The sequence below is a fragment of the Pelodiscus sinensis genome, chromosome 6 (genome assembly GCF_049634645.1).
Source record: "Pelodiscus sinensis isolate JC-2024 chromosome 6, ASM4963464v1, whole genome shotgun sequence".
Taxonomy (NCBI): domain Eukaryota; kingdom Metazoa; phylum Chordata; order Testudines; family Trionychidae; genus Pelodiscus; species Pelodiscus sinensis.
Window position 1 is genome coordinate 11,813,941 of NC_134716.1, and position 22,694 is coordinate 11,836,634.

Here is a 22,694-nt window from a genome sequence, read left to right on the forward strand (position 1 = left end):
TGGAATTTTATGGATAGTTAGGAATTAAAATTTTCTTTAGAAGGACTTTTGTTTGAAATCTCCTTATCTTTCCCAAATTTAATAGCGTCATACTATTGTTTCACTGAAAGTGATCTTAAATCCAGTCCCCTGCATTTATGGCAGAACTAATAACATTAGCTAGATCATTCTGACAGATATTTCTCTAGTTCACTCTTAAAAGTCAGTGATGGGGATTCCACATCTTCCCTAGGCAATGTATTCCAGTGTTTAACCACCCTGACAATTAGGAAGTTTTTCCTAATGTCCAACCTCAACCTCCCATTGCTTCTTGTCCTATCATCAGAGGCCAAGGAAACCAGTTTTTCTCCCTCCTCCTTGTAACAACCTTTTAGTCCTTGAAAACCATTATCCTATCCCCTCAGTCTTCTCTTTTCCAAAGTAAACAAACCCAGTTCTTCCAATCTTCCCTCAGACCTCTAATATTCCCTAGACCGCTGATCATTTTTATTGCTCTTCTCTGATAGAACTAACGCTCTTCACAAGAGATTCACATGCTCATCCCAGACTCTAGTCTTATGCTATGATCAATGTGGACAAACTGCTGTATCTGTCTGAAGCCCCATTGACTTCATGGGAAGAGCATCAATTACTGCAAATGTGCTGATTATCGATACATATTTCTCAGCCGAGGGTACCTTATGGATAATTCACAACTGATAACATTATTTCTTGTATATTTAAGGTGTACAATTTGTCACCTAAATCAGATGCTGTTGTTTCTATTCCTATCATAGAATCCTAGGGATGGAAGAGACCTCAGGAAGTCATAGAGTTCAGTCCCCTGCCCAACCTAGGACCAACCCTAACTAAATCATCCCAGCCAGGACTTTGTCAAACCAAGACTTAGAAACCTCTAGGGATGGAGATTCCACCATCTCCCTAGGGAACCCATTCCAGTGATCACCACCTTCCTAGTGAAATTGTTTTTCCTAATATCTAACCTAGACCTCCCATATTGCAACTTGAGATTTTTGCTCCTCATTCTGCCATCTGTCACTGAGAACAGCCTCTCTCCATCCTCTTTGGAACCTCCCTTCAGGAAGTTGAAGGCTGCTGTCAAATCCCCCCTCACTCTTCTCTTCTGCAGACTAAATAAGCCCAAATCCCTCAGCCTCTCCTCATAAGTCAAGTGCTCCAGCCCCCTAATCATTTTGGTTGCCCTCTGCAGGACTTTCTCCAGTATGTACACATCCTTTTGGTAATGGGGCTCACAGAATTGTATGCACTAATCCGGATTTGGCATGACAAGTACCAAATAAAGGGGAATAATCACTTCTCTGGATCTGCTGGCAATGCTCCTCCTGGTGCAACCTAATATGCCGTTAGCCTTCTTGGCTACAAGGGCACACTGTTGACTCATATCCAGCCTTGCTGTCACTGTAATCCCCACTGTAATCCCCAGGTCTTTTTCTGCTGAACTGCTGCTTAGCTAATTGGTCCCCAGCTTGTAAGAGTTCTTGAGATTCTTCTGTCCCAAGTGCAGGAGTCTGCACTTCTCCTTGCTGAACCTCATCATATTTCTTTTGGCCCAATCTTCCAATTTGTGTAGGTCACTCTGGACCCTGTCCTCCAATATATCTCTCTCTCCCCCTAGTTTAATGCATTGGATTATTGGAATTCTTTAGCAAAAGTCACCTTAAAATTGACTCTAAATTTAAATTCTATAAAACAAAACTAATATAAATAAAATTTGAGTTCAGCAAATATTTGTTCATTTAAAAGGTAATTCTAACGTAGACTAATGTTTTTTCCACCAGTGTTTTTTGAAACACAAACATAACAGCAGAAGAATCAGAAAATGAAACTACCTAAGAGCAAAATTGTTCCATTTTTTCTCTGAATGGTACCAAATGAAAAAATTGTTTAGGGTTCCCTGCTCTCTAACTTTGCAAAGATTTTTCCAGAGGCGGAAAAATTACAGAGAAACAAAAGGAAAAATGTACAATAGTGGCTAAAGGTGTGTGGAAAGGAGAAAATAATCCATTTATTTCAGTTATTCAGAAAGCAAAAATTAAAAAGTTTGGTTTTGAAACCTTGAACCTTGAGGGAAGTGGTTGTCTGTAGTGTGTGTTTATATTTGGGATTTTCTTGCTGTGTACTGAGCTTGTGTTTGGCCATTTTTTTCCCCTTCCACCTCCTCCCCCCGCATGGAGTGTGTGCTGTGGCTGGCAGGTGGAAGCTGTGAGCTTCTAATCAGGGTTTGAAATCTAGAAGCCTCTGCCCATTGGTTGAGGCTTAATCAGGAGTTGGGGCTATCAGGCAGTCCAGGGCTTTATAAAGGAGTGAGTTAGCAACCAGAGAGCTTGTGAACAGGGGCCACTAACAGGGAGTTTGGAGAGGGAGTTGGGAATGGGAGTGGGATGGGGGAGAGATACACTCACAATTCTTTATGGTGATGTGATATACCTTGACATTAGCAAAGCTTTTGATACGGTCTCCCACAATAATCTTGCCAGCAAGTTAAGGGAATATGTATTGGATAAATGGACTGTAAAATGGATAGAAAGCTGGCTAGACTGTCAGGCGCATTGGGTAGTGATCCATGGCTTGATGTCAGGTTGGCGGTTGGTTTCTAGCGGAGTGCCCAAAGATCTGTTCTAGGACCGGTTTTGTTCAACATCTGATGAGGTTCAACAAAGACAAGTGTAGAGTCCTGCACTTGGGATGGAAAAATCCCAAGCATTGTTACAGGCTGGGGACTGAATGGCTAAATAGCAATAGCCAAGAGGGCGAATGGCATATTAGGGTGCATTAGGAGGAGCATTGCCAGCAGATTGAGAGAAGTGATTATTCCCCTTTATTCAGCTCTGGTGAGGCCACACCTGGAGTATTGTGTCCAATTCTGTTCCCCCCTCCCCCCCCCCCCACTATAGAAAGGATGTGGATGCATTGGAGAGGGTCCAGCGGAGGGCAACCAAAATGATCAGGGCGCTGGTGAACATGACCCGTGAGGAGAGGCTGAGGGATTTGGGTTTGTGTAGTCTGCAGAAGAGAAGAGTGAGGGGGGATTCGATAGCAGCCTTCAACTTCCTGAAGGGAGGTTCCAAAGAGGATGGAGAAAGACTGTTCACAGTAGTGATGGATGGCAGAACAAGGAATAATGGTCTCAAGTTACAGTGGGGGAGGTCTAGGATGGATATTAGGAAAAACTATTTCACTAGGAGGGTGGTGAAGCACTGGAATGGGTTACCTAGGGAGGTGGTGGAATCTCCATCCCTACAGGTTTTTAAGTCTCGGCTTCAGAAAGCCTTGACTGGGTTGATTTAGTTGGGATTGGTCCTGCCTTGGGCAGGGGGCTGGACTTGATGACCTCCTGAGGTCTCTTCCAGCTCTATGATTTTATGGAGGACAAGAATGTTTAAGAAAACATGAAATACTTTCATTAAATCATATGGCTTAGAGACAATGGGACTCAGTGTGTCTGTTTCCCACAGACTCTCCCTAGGTATGTCTACACGCGACACGGAGTAGGTAGTTCGAATTAGGCTCTAATTCGAACTACCGTTACTCCTTGTGGAACGAGGTGTACCAGTAGTTCAAATTAGAGAGCCTAATTGGAACTATCTACTCTGTGCTGCGTGTAGCTGCGGCACAGAGTCCGCACTAACGGGGATTTTAAAATGGTGGCACCCGGCAAGATGCAAATGAAGCCCGGAATATTTAAATCCCGGGCTTCATTTGCAACTTCGAATGCCTACATTAGCCACCCTAGTTCGAACTAGGGTGGCAGTGTAGACATACCCCCTTTGTTTAGTGGTTTTTAGCCTATGTGCTGGTGTGAACTGGATATTTTGCATGAAATCCTGGTGATATCAATATGCGATATACCATTGAGTATGAGTGGAGCCAGGATTTAACTCTTTGAAGATGCCGAAAACTCTGGTGTGAGATTGCTACTCTGCACACTCCATGCACTATTACATCATTGCTAATTCAGGCAGTGTTATCACATGACTCACAATACTAGCTAATGGGAGCTGTGGGGGTGGTGCTTTCAGTTGCAGGCAGTCTGCAGAGACGTACAGCCACTTTCCCTCCTAGGTGCCCAAAGAGACTGGTTATTCCCTCCCTGCAAGAAGTGTGTAGAGACATACTTGCGGCAGCATCCAGCTGCTTTTAGTGGTGTGGGGCTACTGAGTGTCATTCAGGCAGACTGAGTTTCCCACTGTCCTGCCAGCCAGGAGCCACCTGTACTAAACCCTTCACTCCCCAGCCCTCTGCCCCACATAAGAACTCCCTCCTTGACTCAGCCTCCCTCCTAGACCCTGCCCCCTTCCCACACCTCAAACTCCTGTCCCCAAACTCTGTCCCAAACTCTATTTATTAATAGAATAAAAAAGTGAATCCTGTGACTGCTTACCAAAATTCTTGGAGTCACCCCACCGAAAAAATTATTTCCCACCCCTGCTTTAGGTACTAATGTATATTATTAGAATCTGGCAAATGATCCTGATGCTGAATGTATAGTGAGGTAACCCTCGATCCCACTTGATCATGGTGTATGCATGGTGCATGCATGGTGTGGTCAGGTGTCTGTTTCTGGCTGACAATTGATACAGTTTGCTACCAATTTCACAGATCCAAGAGGCGTCTGCCTTGGAATCCAAGATTACAGCCCACTGCTTTCATCTTTCTCACTTTGCTTCCAGCCTTCTCATCAAAGCAACTTCATGGTGAGCTGCACATGATGCTAGATATTTCCTGCAGATTAGATGGGATTCGGTTTGCTCCTCCAAGATGCTTATATTGATGTTTAATGACTTACAATCATGTTTGCTCATATCATGGTACCACCAGGAAGGGATGCTGAATGAAAGGCACTCTCAATTGGCTCCTTTATCAATTAAAAAATGGGCATTTATGGGCACAACACTGCCGGGCCAGCACAGCAGGGTTTTCTCTAACAGTGATTTAGGATTGAATGTTTTGGCAGCAATCCTGTCCATTTTGAGAATGGCTGGTTGCTTTAAAACATTTGGTGGACAGAGTAGGACAAACCGTTTGTGCAGCTCATGCAATTTCCCTATCTTTGCAAACTGCTCACCAATCCGTATTGGGCATTATTGTACGTAGAGGAGAGATTGGCAGTTGGTTCATTTGACAGTTATTTCTTTGCAGAAGTGATTGGTTTTTTGTAATGCACAGAAGGCTACTGTTGATTAACTGTGTTTCTATGGAAACATTTCACATTGGCAGCAATAAATTTGGGTTAAGCAAAGGAATTGGTAAGACTGCAGCAAAGCCATTGAATAATTAAAGAGATTCATTCATATATAAGGTGGGGAGGGAGTAAAAAAAAATTCTGCAGCCACCTCCTTGTGTCCCTTTGACTTTCCCATTAGTGGTCTTAGGAAGGAGGGGTCTGGGAAAAACCCTCCATATTTAGTGCTATTCACTCCCTTCCCATGTGGATTGCTTCCAGGGAGTTGATGTTGCTAGAGCACAATTACTGCTTCCAATGCCAGCCCTGTCACTGTGTGTTTGTACCAAAGTCATCATGCTTTGGGAGCCCCAGAATTTGGCTGAGGTAGGGGACAGATAAGAGAGGAAAGATTCTAGGTCAGTAATTACCTTCCTACATGATAATTTCAGACTGTCCCCTTCCCTGCATATCTGTAATGTCTGCTTACATAAATGCGCAATGAACTGCAATTATCAAATCTCATGTAGTTTTCAGATAACTATTGCCTTTCTATGTGTGCTTGGGTTGGAAGAGCTTGTATTTTTGCCCCATAATGTTGACTTAAGGACCAAACCCTCTTGACTCCAGAGTTAGCTGTGTTCCTCAGTTAGATTTACTGTGTCTGGCAGGCCCACCTCTTTTGAATTGATCTCTTCTTCTGAATTGGTAAATTCAAGCCACTTACTTGCTACCACCATGCACACACTGACTGAACTAGATTCAGTTGAAGTGTCATTGCTTGAAATTTGTCATCTTCACCTCCTCTTCCTGTCATTCGTTGTGTATGTAATAATGACTGATCAGGGCTGGTAGAGAAAAAACTTTCAGCCAGCCTTCTCTCCCAACCTTTAACCAACTATGAAAAAGCCTTTGCTACTAAATCCATTAGCTTTGCCTCGATGGGTGCATCTACACAGCAGGGCTTAACTTGAAATAAGCTATGCAAATCGAGCTATGTCAATTGCGCAACTTATTTCAAAATAGCTTATTTTGAAATTGTGAGCGTCTACACAGAGCTTATTTCAAAATAGAGATCTCTTCCTTTGACTTCCCTTGCTCCTTGTACAGTGATGGTTACAGGAATCAGAGTAAGCAGTCCTCCAGCCTGACAGTATTTCAACGTAATTTCAAAATAACTGCCTGCTGTGTAGATGAGGACTAAGGGTATGTCTACACTACAAAGTTAATTCGAACTAACGTTAACTTTCATAGGCGCTACACAGGCAAACCGCTAGTTCAAACTTAATTCGAACTAGCGGAGTGCTTAATTCCAACTAGGTAAACTTCATTCTACGAGGACTAATGCCTAGTTCGAATTAAGTAGTTCGAATTAAGGGCTGTGTAGCCACTTAATTCGAACTAGTGGGAGGCTAGCCCTCCCCAGCTTTCCCTGGTGGCCACTCTGGGCACCACCATGGAAACTCGTCTCCCCCCTCCCGGCCCCGGAGCCCTTAAAGGGACACGGTCTGGGTACGGTGCCCGTACTAGGTGCAAGCCTGCCAGCACCCAGCCAGCAGACCCTGCACCTGGCACGGCACGAACCAGCCACCCGCTGCCACCCAGCCCTCCACCTCTTCCTGGGACCAGGCTGGCAGCTCCCGGGAGCCTGCCCAGGTCCGCAAGAGGCGGGCACCCACCTGGTCTAGTGCGGAGATCGTGGACCTCATCCACGACCTCCGCACTAGGCACAGGAAAGTGGCCATCTAGGGAAGGATAGCTGCCAGCCTGGCCACCCAGGAACAGGTTTGCAAGAAAATCAGGGTGGTCCAGTGAGCCCCCCGACCCTGAGCCCTGAGCTTAGAATGGCCGTCCTGGGTCAGACCAAAGGTCCATCTAGCCCAGTAGCCTGTCTGCCAACAGAGGCCAACACTAAGGACCCTGGAGGGGATGGACCGAAGACAATGACCAAGCCATTTGTCTCGTGCCATCCATCTCCAGCCTTCCACAGAAGCCAGGGACACCATTTCTACCCCCTGGCTAATACCACTCCATGGACCCAACCTCCATGACTGTATCTAACTTCTCTTTAAACTCTGTTCTAGTTCTAGCCTTCACAGCCTCCTGCAGCAAGGAGTTCCACAGGTTGACTCTTTGCTTTGTGAAGAACAACTTTCTGTTATTAGTTTGAAGCCTGCTACCCATTCATTTCATTTGGTGTCCTCTAGTCCTTCTATTATGGGAACTAATGAAGAACTTTTCTTTATGCACCCTCTCCACACCACTCGTGCTTTTATAGACCTCTATCATATCCCCCCTCAGTCTCCTCTTTTCTAAGCTGAAAAGTCCCAGTCTCTTTAGCCTCTCTTCATATGGGACCTGTTCCAAACCCGATCATTTTAGTTGCCCTCCCCTCTCCCACCCTCTCTCTTCCCCTCTCCTACCTCCTTTTCCCAGTCTCCCCGAGTTTTGTTCAATAAAGAGAGTTTCTATTTTTGAACACACATGTCCTTTATTTTGTACATCAGGAAGGGGGGGCTAAGAAGGGGTAAGTGAAAGGAGGTGAGGGAGGAATGGGGTACGAGCCCCCAATGGGGAGGACTGGGGTGGCTCTGCGGGCTCCTCAGGGTGGAAGCTCTCCTGCAGCCCCCCGATTGACCCCCCCCCCCCGGATGGCAGCCTGTGGCAAGTGCAGCCGGGCTGATGGCCGAGTGCTGTGATGTGCCGAGTGTGGGCACTCAGGGCACTCCAAGCCAGGACTGCTTTGCAAGCGGGGAACCCCTGAGAACTGTCTGTTCAGGGTGGGTGTCGGGTCCCTTTAAGCACAGCCCTCGGCTAGCCTGAGACAGCAGTTCCACGCTCTAAGTCCTAATCTGATGCCCTGCCGGCACTGCTTCCGGCCATCCTTAACCTCGGTTCAGGGTCCACTCAATGTGGACATGCTAGTTCGAATTAGCAAAATGCTAATTCGAACTAGTTTTTAGGTCTAGATGCACTAGTTCGAATTAAGTTAGTTCGAATTAGTGCTGTAGTGTAGACATACCCTAAGTTATTTCAAAATAATGTTGCTGTGGAGATGAACCCTAAATGAGGAGAGTGATGGTTTTAAGGAAATGTACTCAGTTCAGTTCCCACATTCTCTGTCACTGGGCATCAGTTTTATAAGATATATCCCTCAATTGTCTATCTGTAAAATGGGGTTAAGCTTTCCTTTGTCTCACTCTGCAGTGTTGTCTATTTGAATTGTAAGCTCTTTGGAACAGGTAGGTTTGTACAGCCCCTAACACAATGAGGCCCTGATGATAATGGTTCATTACTAGGAGGATATGGTAGACGTCTTAATAGTATAGAAAAGTCAGAAGTGTTCAATACATATTTCTGTTCTGCATTTGGGAAAAAATTATGTGGTTGCATGACGTGGTGGTAATAATTCTTTCCAATGCAAATAGTATTGCTGGAAGAAGATAAAGAATCTACTGGGTTGTTGTTTTCCCTGGCAAGTGCAGATAACTTTCAGCCAATAATTTTAAAAACTTAGGAGGTCCAAATAGAAGATAACAGTTGTCCCTTCTGGCCTTAGACTAGGACCTACCAAAGCTATTACATCCCCCAAGTATTAGTTCCTTCAATTATTGGCCTGCCTCTAACAGGCAGACCCTGCTATTCTATTAGTTGTGTTGAACTGAGGGTATGTCTACACTAGCCCCCTAGTTCAAACTAGGGAGGCTAATGAGGGTGACCGAAATTGCAAATGAAGTATGGGATTTAAATATCCCGTGCTTCATTAGCATGTTCCCAGGCGGTCGCCATTTTGGAAATTGACTAGCCCGGAGTAACTGCCCGCGTCTACATGCGGCAGTGAAACGGGAGTTCGAAGTAAACCCCTAACTCAAATTAGCTGTTACTCCTTGTGGAATGAGGAGTAGAGTCCTCATAGAATTTCCAAAATGGCGACCGCCTGGGAACATGCTAATGAAGTGCGGGATATTTAAATCCCACGCTTCATTTGCAATTTTGGTCACCCTCATAAGCCTCCCTAGTTCGAACTAGGGGCCTAGTATAGACATACCCTTACTGTATTGGCCAGCAGCAATTAGATTCAGTCCATTCTCAAGACATGGCATTGTATCACAGTGTTTAGTTTTGTCCATCTGGATATGGTGACGAAGGCAGAACTTTGAGATTCTCTCTGTAGACTGCATGCAAATCAGTCAGCTTAGAGTTTATTGAAGTGGCACTTTCTCCTAGTTGAGCTAAGCAAGAAATTATAGGAACATGTTACATAAATGAGAAGCTGTTCCTTAATTGCATAGAGAAAATATCTGTTTTAATGACCTTGAAAAGAGTTATTGTATTAATAAAAACTTAAGCATCATGAAATTACTTTTACATGTTACCTTATTATGAGTAAATTTATTTTTTATATGATGCCGCTTTTAGTGGGTATAGGAAATGGAATTTGAGACTTAATAATTGAAATGCTTCATTTAAAAATATTGTAGTGGTAATGGTAATTGCTACCGATTTTAGTTTCTTTAAAACTGCTGAAACCATCACAGCACAAATGTGACATTATTATTATTATTATTGGGTGCTCAGTGTAATGTTTTTCCAATTAGGCTCGCAAATATAATTTAGGTCATACTCCAATACACTTAATACATAAGTACCCTACAACTCAACCAAAGCATTAAAAATGTAGTGAAAAGGAAAACTTTTAATTTTAGTTTTGAGGAAATCCTATATGAGTAATGCATAATATAAGAAAATATCATCAGCTGTGAAATGGAACAACAAATAGGAGGAAAACTAAATGATTTTGTTTTAAATGGTGGCTTTAGTTAGGGTTTTACTAGCATTTCACAAAGTTGGTTATTTTTATTATTCCCATTTTACAGATGGGGAAACTGAGGCAAAGGCTGTGTACATGTCTGGTTACTGTGCTGTAAATGAGGGCATGAACCTATGGCACACATGCTTGCTCTGCTATAATGTACTGTTGCAGCACATTGAAAATCTAGGAGTGCAGGTTGCGGCACTGTCCTGGGGTTCACACAGGATGCGGTGGAGTAGGCCTGTGTACTGTAGAGTCACACCCACACAGCAATTTGCTGTATGTAGACAAGCTGTAAATCTTGTGTCCAAAATCAAACAGTGGATCGTCTGCAAACTGAAGAATCAAATCAGGTCCTCTGACTCATGACCCATGTTCTAACCATTGCTTTCCTTCATCAAGGGAAGTAGTGTTGGGTTGTGTTTCTTTAAATGTTTATAGCCCTGCCTGAACAAAGAACATTGTACAATTGTGCTGGCGTAGCAAGAGCCTTGGGAATAATGGTGACTTGTCACCCTTCTTCCCCCACTTTGATTCAAGAGGAGGACAATAGTTCAACCATTTTCATTGAGCAGCTTATACACTGCTGTGCAGTCAGCTAGCTGCTCTGGTTAACCTATAAGGGTATAGGCAAATGCCCTGCCACTTCCTCACCTCTTCTTCACCTCTCCATCCCCATGTTTACCCATGCTGAGGGAGCATTGTGTGAATGTGGAGTGGGCAAATAATCACCAGGGTTAGCTCCTGGCTGGGCATTGCCGCTCTTTTTACCTGAGCCTCCGCAGGTATGGGCTCTTGAAGCTCCCGTTGGCTGTGGATCACCATGCCCAGCCAATAGAAGCTGAGGGAAGCAGTGTCCCAGTCTGCACCACTTCCTACAGGTCTCATTGGCCAGGAATGATCCACAGCCAATGGGCGCTGTAATTGCCCATACCTGGGGACACACAGGTAAATATAGTAGCGGTGGCTAGCCCAGGCGAACCACCTCAGTTTTATTGCCTACCCCTATGTTAGCAGCAGACCTTGGGAATTAAATAAGGGAACAGAGGTGGGGTTGTTCAGCCAAACAGCTTTTTAAAAAAGGAGAAGTAAGGTCTTCATCAATCTAGCCCAGGGTGTTCAGACAAAGAAGGTTTCTGAACTGAGTATTTTGTAATAGTCTAGTAATTTTAGATGTGAGATTAAAGTGTGTGTGAGAAAGAGAGAGAGAGAGAGAGAGAGAGAGAGAGACCTTTCAGATGTATGAAAGAGAGGCAACATCACCATGAATGCTTTGCACCTTGGCTTAAATGAGAACTCTAACAAATGAACCCAGACCTTAAGTGCTCACCAAGCGGATGACAGGTTGTGGCAGCCTTTCAAAAATGTTTGACAGCTGAGCTTCCCTTTGCAGCAGAAAGAATTCCCATCCTCCTCTGGCCCTGATATGTTAAAGGCCTGCCCCAAAAGAGGTAACACTCAGAATAGAGTTGGTATGTCTTTAGAATAAACTTCCTCAGCATTACCAGCTCTTGTGATTTTTACAGTGACTCTTGTGAATTCTGGAGTCCCTCTATCTTCAACATGAAAACACTTCTCGATTTCATCTCATGCATTTTCCTTTCCTCGACACAGTTGCTATCTCCAAGACTTTCAGTAGGGCTGAAGCTGGGGAAGAGGACCGCCATTTTGTTTAAGTCCTTGAATGGGGAAGTGAGGGAGCACAAACATTTTATTACAACATTGTGAACATGTGGGAAAGCTCTGGACTGCCTAACGGTGATGCAGTAGCTTATTGGACATAATTCTGAAGAGGATTTATTGGTTTTCATCTATTTTCAAAAAGCAGCTGCACTCTGTATTTAAGGATTTATGACAGCTTAAAGACTAAATCCATGTGACTTTGGATAGCTGGTGACTGGCTAGGTAGGAGATCAATGTGATTTGGCCTTGGATTTCACCCAGTCTGAAAACTGATATAATTTGCTGTCTGGTTTTGATTAATTGAATCATAATGTCTGGGATATGGTAGCAAAGTAAAAGTTCCCATGCTGCCCCTCACTCTTGGAAGGAATTCCCTATGGCCATCCACAGAGTTATATCTTTCTCCCCTTTCCAATTCTCCTTTTAAAGCACACTCCTTTGACGCCTAAAGCCATACAAAGGTAAAGGTGCTGTTGTGCGGAGACTCTGCTGACTCTCTTTCCCATCTGTAATATGATGGATCTGCTTTTCTCCCTCCTTCCCAAGCTATTTAGATTCCATAGCTACTTAACATAAGAACGGCCGTACTGGGTCAGACCAAAGGTCCATCTAGCCCAGCAGCCTGTCTGCCAACAGTGGCCAGCACCAGGTGTCCCAGAAAGGGTGGACCGAAGACAATGATCAAGTGATTTGTCTCCTGCCATCCTTCTCCAGCCTCTGACAAACAGAGGCCAGGGACACCATTTCTATCCCCTGGCTAATAGTCTTTTATGGATCTAACCTCCATGAAGTTATCTAGCTTCTCTTTAAACTCTATTATAGTCCTAGCCTTCACAGCCTCCTCTGGCAAGGAGTTCCACAGGTTGACTACATGCTGTGTGAAGAAGAACTTCCTTGTATTAGTTTTAAATCTGCTACCCATTAATTTCATTTGGGTACTCTAGTTCTTCTATTATGGGAACTAATAAATAACTTTTCTTTATCTGCCCTCTCCACACCACTCATGATTTTATATACCTCTATCATATCCCCCCTCAGTCTCCTCTTTTCCAAACTGAAAAGTCCCAGTCGCTTTAACCTCTCTTCATTTGGGACCTGTTCCAAACCCCTAATAATTTTAGTTGCCCTTTTCTGAACCCTTTCCAAGGCCAAAATATCTTTTTTGAGGTGAGGAGACCACACCTGTACACAGTATTCAAGATGTGGGCGTACCATAGTTTTATACAGGGGCAGTAAGATATTCTGTGTCTTATTTTCTATCCCTTTCTAAATAATTCCTAGCATCCTATTTGCCTTTTTGACCACTGCTGCATACTGTGTGGAAGTTTTCAGAGAACTATCCACGATAACTCCAAGATCTCTTTCCTGATTTGTCGTAGCCAAATTAGCCCCCATCATACTGTACGTATAGTTGGGGTTATTTTTCTCGATGTGCATTACTTTACACTTATCCACATTAAATTTCATTTGCCATTTTGTTGTGCAATCACTCAGTTTGGTGAGATTCTTTCGGAGTCCCTCACAGTCTGCTTCTGTCTTGACTATCCTAAACAGTTTGGCTGTGTCTAGACTGGCAAGTTTTTCCGCAAAATCATTTGCTTTTGCAGAAAAACTTGCCAGCTCTCTAGACTGGCCGCTTGAATTTCTGCAAGAACACTGTCGATCTCATGTAAGATAGTCAGTGTTCTTGCGGAAGTACTGTGCTGCTCCCGTTCGGGCAAAAGCCCTCTCGCGCAAATCATTTGCGCAAGAGGGCCAGTGTAGACAGCACAGTAGTGTTTTGCGCAAAAAAGCCCCGATGGCTAAAATGGCGATCGGGACTTTTTTGCGCAAAAGCGCGTCTAGATTGGCATTGGCCAATCTAGATGCTCTTTTCCGAAAATGCTTTTAATGGAAAACTTTTCCGTTAAAAGCATTTCCGGAAAATCATGCCAGTGTAGACATAGCCTTTGGTATCATCCGCAAACTTTATCACCTCACTGCTTATCCCTTTCTCCAGATCATTTATGAATAAGTTGAATAGGATTGGTCCCAGGACTGACCCTTGGGGACACCATTAGTTACCCCTCTCCATTCTGAAAATTTACCATTTATTCCTATCCTTTGTTTGTAGTAAGTTGAGGTCAGTAACATGGAGTCAGCAGGCCTAAATAGAGGCCTATAACATGAAAACAGCAACAGGCCTACAATCTAGTGAGCAAGACTTTGGTTCAGTAACAGGAGCCAAGAAAGAGGCCCTATTGATAACTGTGTGATTGTGTAAGTTAGGTCGAGCATGGAAGGACACAGGGAGGCACTGGGTACAGACTGTAAGCCAAAGTGGAGTAATGGAACATCTTAATAAGAAATGTCTTGGTACAAAAACTCCCTAAAAACTAATGCACATACCAACCTAGGTTCAGGACCGGGTCGGAATTGACAGCATGAAGGATAGTAAGTAAGTCCCCCTTCCATAAGGTGAGGGGTGGTAACTAGGCAACAGAGGGTGGTAACCTGGTGCGTAAAGAAATGATGTAAGTTGTTTGTACCTGTCTATAAAAGGACAGTTCCTCAGATTCATCACCCACAAAGGACGGTGCAGCTTTGGGAATCTCCCTAATGTGCTCAGCCGTGAAGACTGAAGTCTTGAGAACTAAAGCAAGATAAAGTTGGTAGCCACCAATTGCTGTGCAGTAGCCCATGCTGCAGTCACTGGCCCCAGCATCTTGCTTGCTGGGTCTCACCATGCCCAGTCCATGTTCCATCCTAAGGCAGTAGGGGAGGGAGTGTTTCCCATTTCTGAGCTTCCATGTAGCCTTTGAGAATATTTGTGGCGGCTGAGTATGGCCAGGAGCAGCTTAAACTGTTGTCCTCCCTAATTCTGCCCCTGCCTAGAGTGGGCCCCGCTGAATGTGGGAAAAGTTCAATCAGCACAAGAGGCTTTGGAGATGAACTGGAACAGTCCTATGGAGATACAAACTTAGTGACCATAGGGACTTGTGTGAGTTCCTTCTTAGCTGGCTCTAGCACATTAGATTTGCTAGTGCTGAAGAAGCTGTTCCAAACCTCTGATCCTGCAGCACTGGACTCCTGTGCTTTATGGGCTTCAACTCCAGGAATGCATCTGTCAAAATGGACTTTAAAAAAGAATACCCATCCAGAGGCAGATAATACATCCTGATTTTAATCTTGATTTGAGCTCGACATGGGCAAAGGCAGACTGCTCACATGGAACACGATGCAGGATTGTAACCCAGGTGAGTAGCATTTTTTAAACTGGTTTGTTAGCCAAGCACAAAGAGGAGCTCTTCCTTCCAGCCAACACATGCATTAATGCAGCCAGTTCAAAATCAGATCCCCACTGTTTAGTCTCTCTTGCTAAAATACTCCTGTCTTATGGCAGGAACAGAGGAGTTGTATCCACTAGCATGCTAGCAATCAGGAAGTTAATGTGATTTTCACTGAATATTCCTTTTATGCTAACAAGAGCTGACTTGTGTTACACCTCAGTAAATCCAGTTCCTCCACATAAGGCAGTCTTGCCTTTCATCTTTTTTTTTTTAAATATTATATGTACTCCTGAGCTCTCTGTGTAGCATTTTCAAAAGAGGCACACTGTTTTTGACTCTGCAAAGATCTGCTGGAGCTAAGCCCTTTGAATGTTCCCCCCTTAAGCAACTAAGGTGTTTGTTTTTTAATACTTTGTTCTAAAATATGGCTTTTCTTGCCAAGAATGCAGTTAGAGGTAGGGCACTATGAAGGATGAGCAGGGTAAACTCCTGAAGGCTAACTAATTTTTCATACACTTTATCAGTACTACCAGAACCTTGTAAAATGGTAATTCTGCTCTGGGGTCATGATAATACGTGAAGATTCCTTGTGCCTGAAATCTTGTTGTCCATGGCTGAGTGACCCTGTTATAATAAAGAAAGCAGAAAAATGCATTTTGAGCTGTGAGGGAGCAGGCACACAACCAGCAGGCACACAACCAGTGGCAACATTTCTCAAGGATAATGGGAATGAGCCCAAATGCTCAGAGGGAAATAGTGGAAGGTGAGTGTGTGACAACGGAGAAGGGTTGTGGGCAGAATGGCCTTTCTGCTACTATTCTGAAGTTGGTGACAGACTGGGCCCTGAATCATTCCAAGAAGTGTAGTCCCTTGATTTGGACCTTGCAAAAGCTAAGAGGGATACAACAAAGAGCCCTCAAGGTTGTGATTATTTTGGGTATAGACAGGCCTGATGTGCAAAACATATATCCAGATCCTGGTTGGAACTTCTGCAAATTTCACACAGTTCTGATCTGGGGCATTGTCCCAATCCAGTAAAGTGAGAGGGACAGGCACCCAAGTTCTTGGATGTTCAGATTTGAGGTTTTGATTCAAGCTGGGATCTAATGTTGAAGATATTTTAGTGTCCTAGGTAGTGGCATAGAATCTTCTTGGTGATTCTTTCTAACTAGCCAATTAGCCTGTCATAAAACGGGATTTTCAGGTCTCTCCTCCACGTCAGTCTTCTCTCCTGAGCCTCCAGTCTCTCACTTCATCTCTCTCTCTCTCTTCTCCTCCTACTGCCTACCCCCCCCCTCTCTCAGCTCTCCTCCGCCTCCTGCCTCTCTCTTACTCTTTTCCTCCCCCTCCTGCCTCTCACTCGGGGGACCACGAAGCCCAAACGGCCGCTTGCTCCACTTGCTCCCCTGCGGCAGCCCAGCTGAGCAGCGCAGAAGTCAGCTGAGCACCACAGAGGGAGGCAAAGGGGGGCAGGGCAGTGACGTTCACGGCCAGGAGGCGGGGCCTGAAGCCGCAGTCATGCTGCATGACAGCGCCCCGCCCCCCTTCACCTCCCGCCATGGCACTCAGCTGACTTCTGCACCGCTCAGCCGGGCCACCACGGGGGAGCAAGTGGTGCAAGCAGCCATTTGGGCCCCGCACTCCCCATGCAGTATGGGCCGCCCAGAGGGAACAGCCAGCATTTCAGCAACAGCATCACCCAGAGGGAACAGCCAGCATTTCAAGCAACAGCGCCACTCAGAAGGAACAGCCAGCATTTCAGCGTTACAGACTCTCAGACATTGGGCTACTATATATATGATCCTAGTTTGATTATACTATTTTATAAACTAGTCTGTTGCCCGTTGTTGGGTCATGCAGTGTGTTGGGAATCATTCTTGGACACACTGCGTGCAGGTGAAAACAAGCAGAGGATTTATTGAACACACAGCGCTGGTGGAGTGTGGACCAGGGGGTTAGCCCAGAGAGCACTAACTTAACCAAAACGTACAGTAAATTATATAGGTAGCAGATGGACAGAGGAGAAGTGATTGGATAGGTCTAGCAGCGGAAGTGATATGATAATGAGCTACAAAGTTACACAGTATCTCCACCCATTGCCAATTAAACATGTTATCACTAATACAAGTAGTTATTCCTGTAACCCCCTTTTCCTCCCCAGGTTACTGGGGAGCAGGTCACACTCACAGGTGTGCCTGGGCACCTGGTGTTTTAACCTAAAAGAGATCCTGAGCACCCCAGTAGTGATGGTGTTTAGTTGGGGAAAGCCCTATCCACCCCCTTGCTGCAGTCCCTTGCTTGTAATGAATGTAAAATGGCGGTGCCTCCACCTGGCTGGCCTTGTACACACACTGGTGCCTTGAGAGCCTCCAGGAACATACTCATTCCAACATGAACCTGGATCTAATTCCAGAACAACTACAAATCATATACATCGAATAGAACACTTTAAAATAAACAATCTTTACTTAACTTAAATAAACAGGGATTAACAGAATTAGCAATGAACAGCATTAACAAAACATATAACAATAATTAAAGTTTATATAGCTAACATTTGTACTAACAGTGATCCCACCCCAGAGTGTGCACACCCCTGGACTCACGGCCGCAGACTCTTGCTTGCACTGGCGCGCTGATGTTGCAGCTGCAGTGGAGATTTGGTCCAGGCTAGACAGCAGCTCTGTCCCAGGCAGCACTTTTCCAACAAGGCCCAAAAACTTACTACCTCATGCTGTGCCTATCGGAAGCAGCCTGCTACCTCCCAGTTCCAATAGGCATCTAGTCCCGGTCTGTAGCTGCATCCAACAGCCCCTGGATCAATGTCCTTGGCAGCAGCCTGGCTCCCCCTTTGGTTCCAAACTCCAAGGCAGAGTCCCAGACTGCTAGGCCTCTTTCATTCATGCACATGGAGAGAGAGTCATCTCCCACACTAGAGTCCTTCCTTCCTGTTTTTCTCCCAGGCTCATGGGAATTGTAGTCTGGATTGTAGCACACAGGGTCTTTTCAGAATAAAACCGAGGCCCCTTTAGTAAGGAGACTACATTCCTAACAAGCTAAATGAACCAACATAAACAAAGGCATGTTGATGGTCATTTTGTCGGCCGGAAATGTAATGCGTTTCCTGTGGGGGTGGTATTACTTTGGCACTATCTTTGGGATCCAAGCTTATTAATCTGAAATCACAAGAGGTAGTGAGAAAACTGCGCAGCCTGGCTGGTACCAGCCAGGCCTTATCAGAGAGAGAGGCCCCTTTTGAATGTAGTTGCCAGGGGAACCAGGGTCACAGTAACTGTTGAATTGTATGCTTCCCAGGCTTGTCCCAATACTTTCAGATTTGAGTTTGTCAGTTTTCAGCAAGATACCGTGGGCTGCCTCAACTTACCCTACACAGTATTACACTCCATTGATCTCCAGATGCAATTGGAGCCATGGGCAGCCAGATGTAAATTACACAGTGGACCAGCTGCCTCTAAAGTTAGAGACAGGTGAAGGGAATGAAACAACACCTTTTGTCACTGCAACTCATTTTGCACAGACAATCATAAGATTTAGAGTTTCCCTGTCTCGCTGATTCCTGTTCGCTTTCTAAAACCATAATACCCTCTGCAGCTGGAGTTAACTATTGTCTACATCAAGGTGAAATCTTTCAATATAAGCAAATGTGTACTAGATCCTCTGGAGTTGACTTCTGCCAACCTTTTCTCCTGCTTGTTTACATGTAACCGATTGTTCTCTGATGTCCTATTTTCTAACCTAATTTCTTGCATGTTAAATACGTTGCACATTAAGTCAAATGCTTAATCATATTTTGCATGATCAGGGACTTGTTCATCCTCTGTCATGTATAGTAGCTGGTGGCAAAAAGATACGGAATCTTAAAACGATAAGGAATATTGTTGCAGCAGTAACTAAAATACGATTCATACTCAATGGAAACTGATCGGGAGCTTCACCATAATTAACATGATAGAAACAGAGCTGATTGAAATATTTCAAATAAAGTAGGGTTTTTTTAGTTGAAAATGGCAGTTTTGTCCAATTGTTTTAGCTAAACAATTCCACTGTAAGGCTATGTCTACACTTGTGGCTTTTTGCGTGAGAAATATGAAAATGAGGCTAAGTGTGGAATATCGCTGAGCCTCATTTGCATACCTAATGAGCGACCATTTTTGCAGAAGAGACTCTTGCACCAGAAGGAGCTATCTACACTGCCCCTTCATACGCAAGAAAGCCCCTCTTGCGCAATGCCTTTATTCCTGAAAATAATCAGCATAGCAGCATTGCGCAAGAGGGTTTTCCTTGCGCAAGAAGAGGCAGTGTAGACAGCTCCTTCTGGTGCAAGAGCCTCTTCTGCAAAATGGCGGCTCATTAGGTATGCAAATGAGGCTTGGTGATATTCCACGCTTAGCCTCATTTGCATATTTCTAGCGCAAGAAGTGTAGACATAGCCTAACTGTTTTAATGTGTTTTTAAGATCATAATTTGAAATGATACAAAAACTTCATTCAATATCAAGGAAGAATCTTTAGCTTCTTTGCATTCCTGTTCCCTTTTGTATTTAGAAATTTTTCAGGGAGAGGGGAATAAAATGAGCTGTTGAAAAGCATTAATAATTAGAAAGCAAGGATCTTTCAAGGATCAAATTGAAATTTCATTCTACACATATAAAATGTAAAAGTCCAATAATCGATAGATGTCAGTTCTTTTTTCTCTGTCTGGAAGCAGACTCTGAATAAAAAACATAACCTATAATAATTCCCAAGCAAAGTGAGAGACATAAGCAGTCCTTATTCTCCACTGTCTTTTCCTCTAGTGCGGGGGGGGGGGAGGGTCTCTTGCGCAAAGCATTAGCAAATCAGAATGTCAGCATTTTGGACAGGAGTAAACGACTATGCAAGGAATAAGGCAGAGGAGAATCAGGCCCAAAGATATTTATGAGTATTCCATAATGCCCTGTTCAGAGTTTCCTTCTGCACTCAGAGCATAGGAGACTCCTGAGCTTTCTGGACGTCCATTGCTCTCTCATAGAAAAGTGTGTGTCACAGTATTCACAAGACCAGGACAGTGCACTGCATCAAGAAAGAGTTGACATTCAGTAGAGCGCAGAGATTAAAAAGGGAGCAACATGACTGAGGCAGAATCGAGCTGCATTTATAACACTGGAAGAACTTTTGCCTGACGACTGGCCCATTGGCTCAAGGGAAAACACTTCAATGTATTAGGAAATGAGCAGCCAGCTGTGGCAAAAGTGCTATTTTGTACCTGAGCTGCCTGCCAAGTAGGATGTAGTGCTGGCGATGGAACTAAAAAAGATTTTAGGTGCCTCACTTCAGTAAAATGTGCAATGGAAAATGGAGAACAGAGGGCATTACCAAAGTTTCCCTTTTTCATGCACAGTTCAAGGAGAAGATGTAAGAGGATGGAGGACTGGTTAATATTTTTGTAGATGGAGGTTTGAAAAAGTATCTGGTATGGGCTGTGTACACAGATTGTTGTGCATCTGCCCCTGTGGAGTGCTTTTTATCACTGTTCAAAATGTTTTATTTTGTAAAGGAATAGATTGGGTAATAGGGTGAGATGGTAGGTTGGATACAGGGACAGAGAAGTTTGGTACCCCATTTTTTGGTGTATGGTTTCCTTGTATTCTAAATAACCATGTTAACTAATTATATATAAGCACACAAGCCCTAGCTGCATGGATACATTGCTGCTGCCTAGCTTTGTTCCATGGTATTCCTGAATTAGGATCCTATCCTTGTTATCCATTTGTATGGAGAGCAAAGACACAACAAGGAGAGACGCATACGCCGTGTACTCAGAATCAAGACTGAATGTGGGTAGCCTGTAAGCTGAAAGGGAGAGGTGGAGGGGAGAGAGAACAAAAAAGCTCTGAAGCCTTGACACCCGGAGAAGCGTGAAAACAGCTGCTGAGATCTTCCTTTCCCATAGTGCATCCAATGCAATGTGGACGGCATTCTCTTTAGGGTGACCATTTTTTCCTACATTGAATAATAGACACCTGGTAAAATTACATGCATTCAAGTAAGTTCAATGGCAAGTACAAATGTTCAAATTAACATCAAGTTGACTGAGCCTCTGTTAAACATACTGACTGTTTAACATACTGTTAAATACTGACTCTTCACCCTCCTTGACTGCACCCCCAGGACAGATGTGGGGGGGCATGCAGGGTCCCTGGGAAGGGATGTACTCCGGAGAGGGGATGTGGAAGAGCAGGAAGGCTAGGGTCCATGCTTTGTACACCCATTGTCATTGTCTGCTACTAGACCCGCCCGCCCCCCACTCATTGCTGGTGGGCAGACGGATAGCAAGCAGGGCCTGCTAGTACCGATGGTGGGGAGAGGACATAGAAAATACAGGACAACTTGCCTATTTCTAAGTAAAAGTCAGCACATCCTCAGGAGGGCTTAAATAGGGGATTACCCCTTTAAAAACAGTATGTTTGGCCACCCGAGTTCTTTTTCTCCAAGACATTGCTTCTAGTTTTCCCCTTAGTACCCCTTTGTGCAGTGTGCTCCCATTGCTAGGGGCACAATCAATTCCCAATCCCAGAACTTGGACACTTATTACATTCATTCCATGTTTGACCATCCTCTAAAAGACCCATTATTATAACAGAGGCAGGGGTGCGCTCACTAGAACTAAGGCTATGTCAGGCTTTTTATTCTCACCCACTATTTTCAGTGTATCAGAACTTTCTGAATTTTTTTTATGGAAAGTTTAGTAATGAAAATTTTCCCACTTTGTGGTAACCAGACTGAAAATTAGCAAGGAAATATGGAAAATATTTTGGTTTTGGCTAATTTTTGGTTTCTTTTTCTAGTTTTATGTTTTCCAAAGGGGAAAAATACATTTACTCTCAACAGAAGTAGGCAAAGTTCCTGATCTGAGGAGTTCAGGATATAAATATATTTGTTACGTATTTCTTAAAAATAGGATTTTTACAGTATTCCCTCTATCAATGATGAAGAGCATTGTTCAGGCAGTTAATTAAATTTTAACTGCGGCATTTCCTGACTCTAGAGAGAAGGACCATGTCCCATCAATGATCACAAGTGTGAAAGCCTTTCTAAATTTGCACATGTGCTAATTCCATGGTGCTACTCAGTTCTCTTCGATTCAGATATTAAAGATTGTTTAGTTTTGTTAGTTGTTGGCTGTGTGTGCCCTTGATAAATGCTTCGCCGGCTTGACGCAGATATCTTACACAGACCTCAGTCAAACTGCCTAAGAAGGACACAGACTTGGTTCAGTAGTGAAGGCACTCAGCCAGGTTGATTGTCAACGAGGCATGGTCCTAGTATCTCAGGGTATGTCTACACTACAAAGTTAATTAGAAATAACAGCAGTTATTTTAAATTAACTTTAATAGTGTCTACACAGGCAAACCGCTAGTTCAAAATAAATTCGAAATAGTGGAGCCCTTATTTCGAATTTGGTAAACCTCATTCAACGAGGAGTAACACCAAATTCGAAATAGCTATTTCGAATTAAGTGCTGTGTAGACACTTAATTCGAAATAGGGGGCCTCCAGCCCTTCCCAGGGAGCCCTGGTCGCCACTCTGGGCACAACCAGGAAAGCTTACTCCCCTCTCCCTCAGCCCCGGAGACATTAAAGGGGTAGAACCTGGCCACAGTGCCTGTGCCATCTCCAAGCCTGTCAGCCCAAGCCAGCAGTGGCCACCAGGGCCCCTGACCCAGTGGCCCCAAAACATCAGCCAGC

At 44.2% G+C, this 22,694-nt stretch overlaps 1 long non-coding RNA gene across 2 annotated transcripts in view; it reads right to left on the bottom strand.

The window, feature by feature from the left end:
* LOC112545795 (uncharacterized) overlaps positions 1–18,031 on the bottom strand; it is a 133,883-nt gene extending 115,852 nt beyond the window's left edge. For both annotated transcript variants that reach the window (XR_012905042.1, XR_012905043.1), the window contains exon 1: positions 17,554–18,031. This is a non-coding gene — a long non-coding RNA (uncharacterized LOC112545795). The remainder of the gene's footprint in view (positions 1–17,553) is intronic.
* Between the last annotated feature and the right edge of the window lie 4,663 nt (positions 18,032–22,694).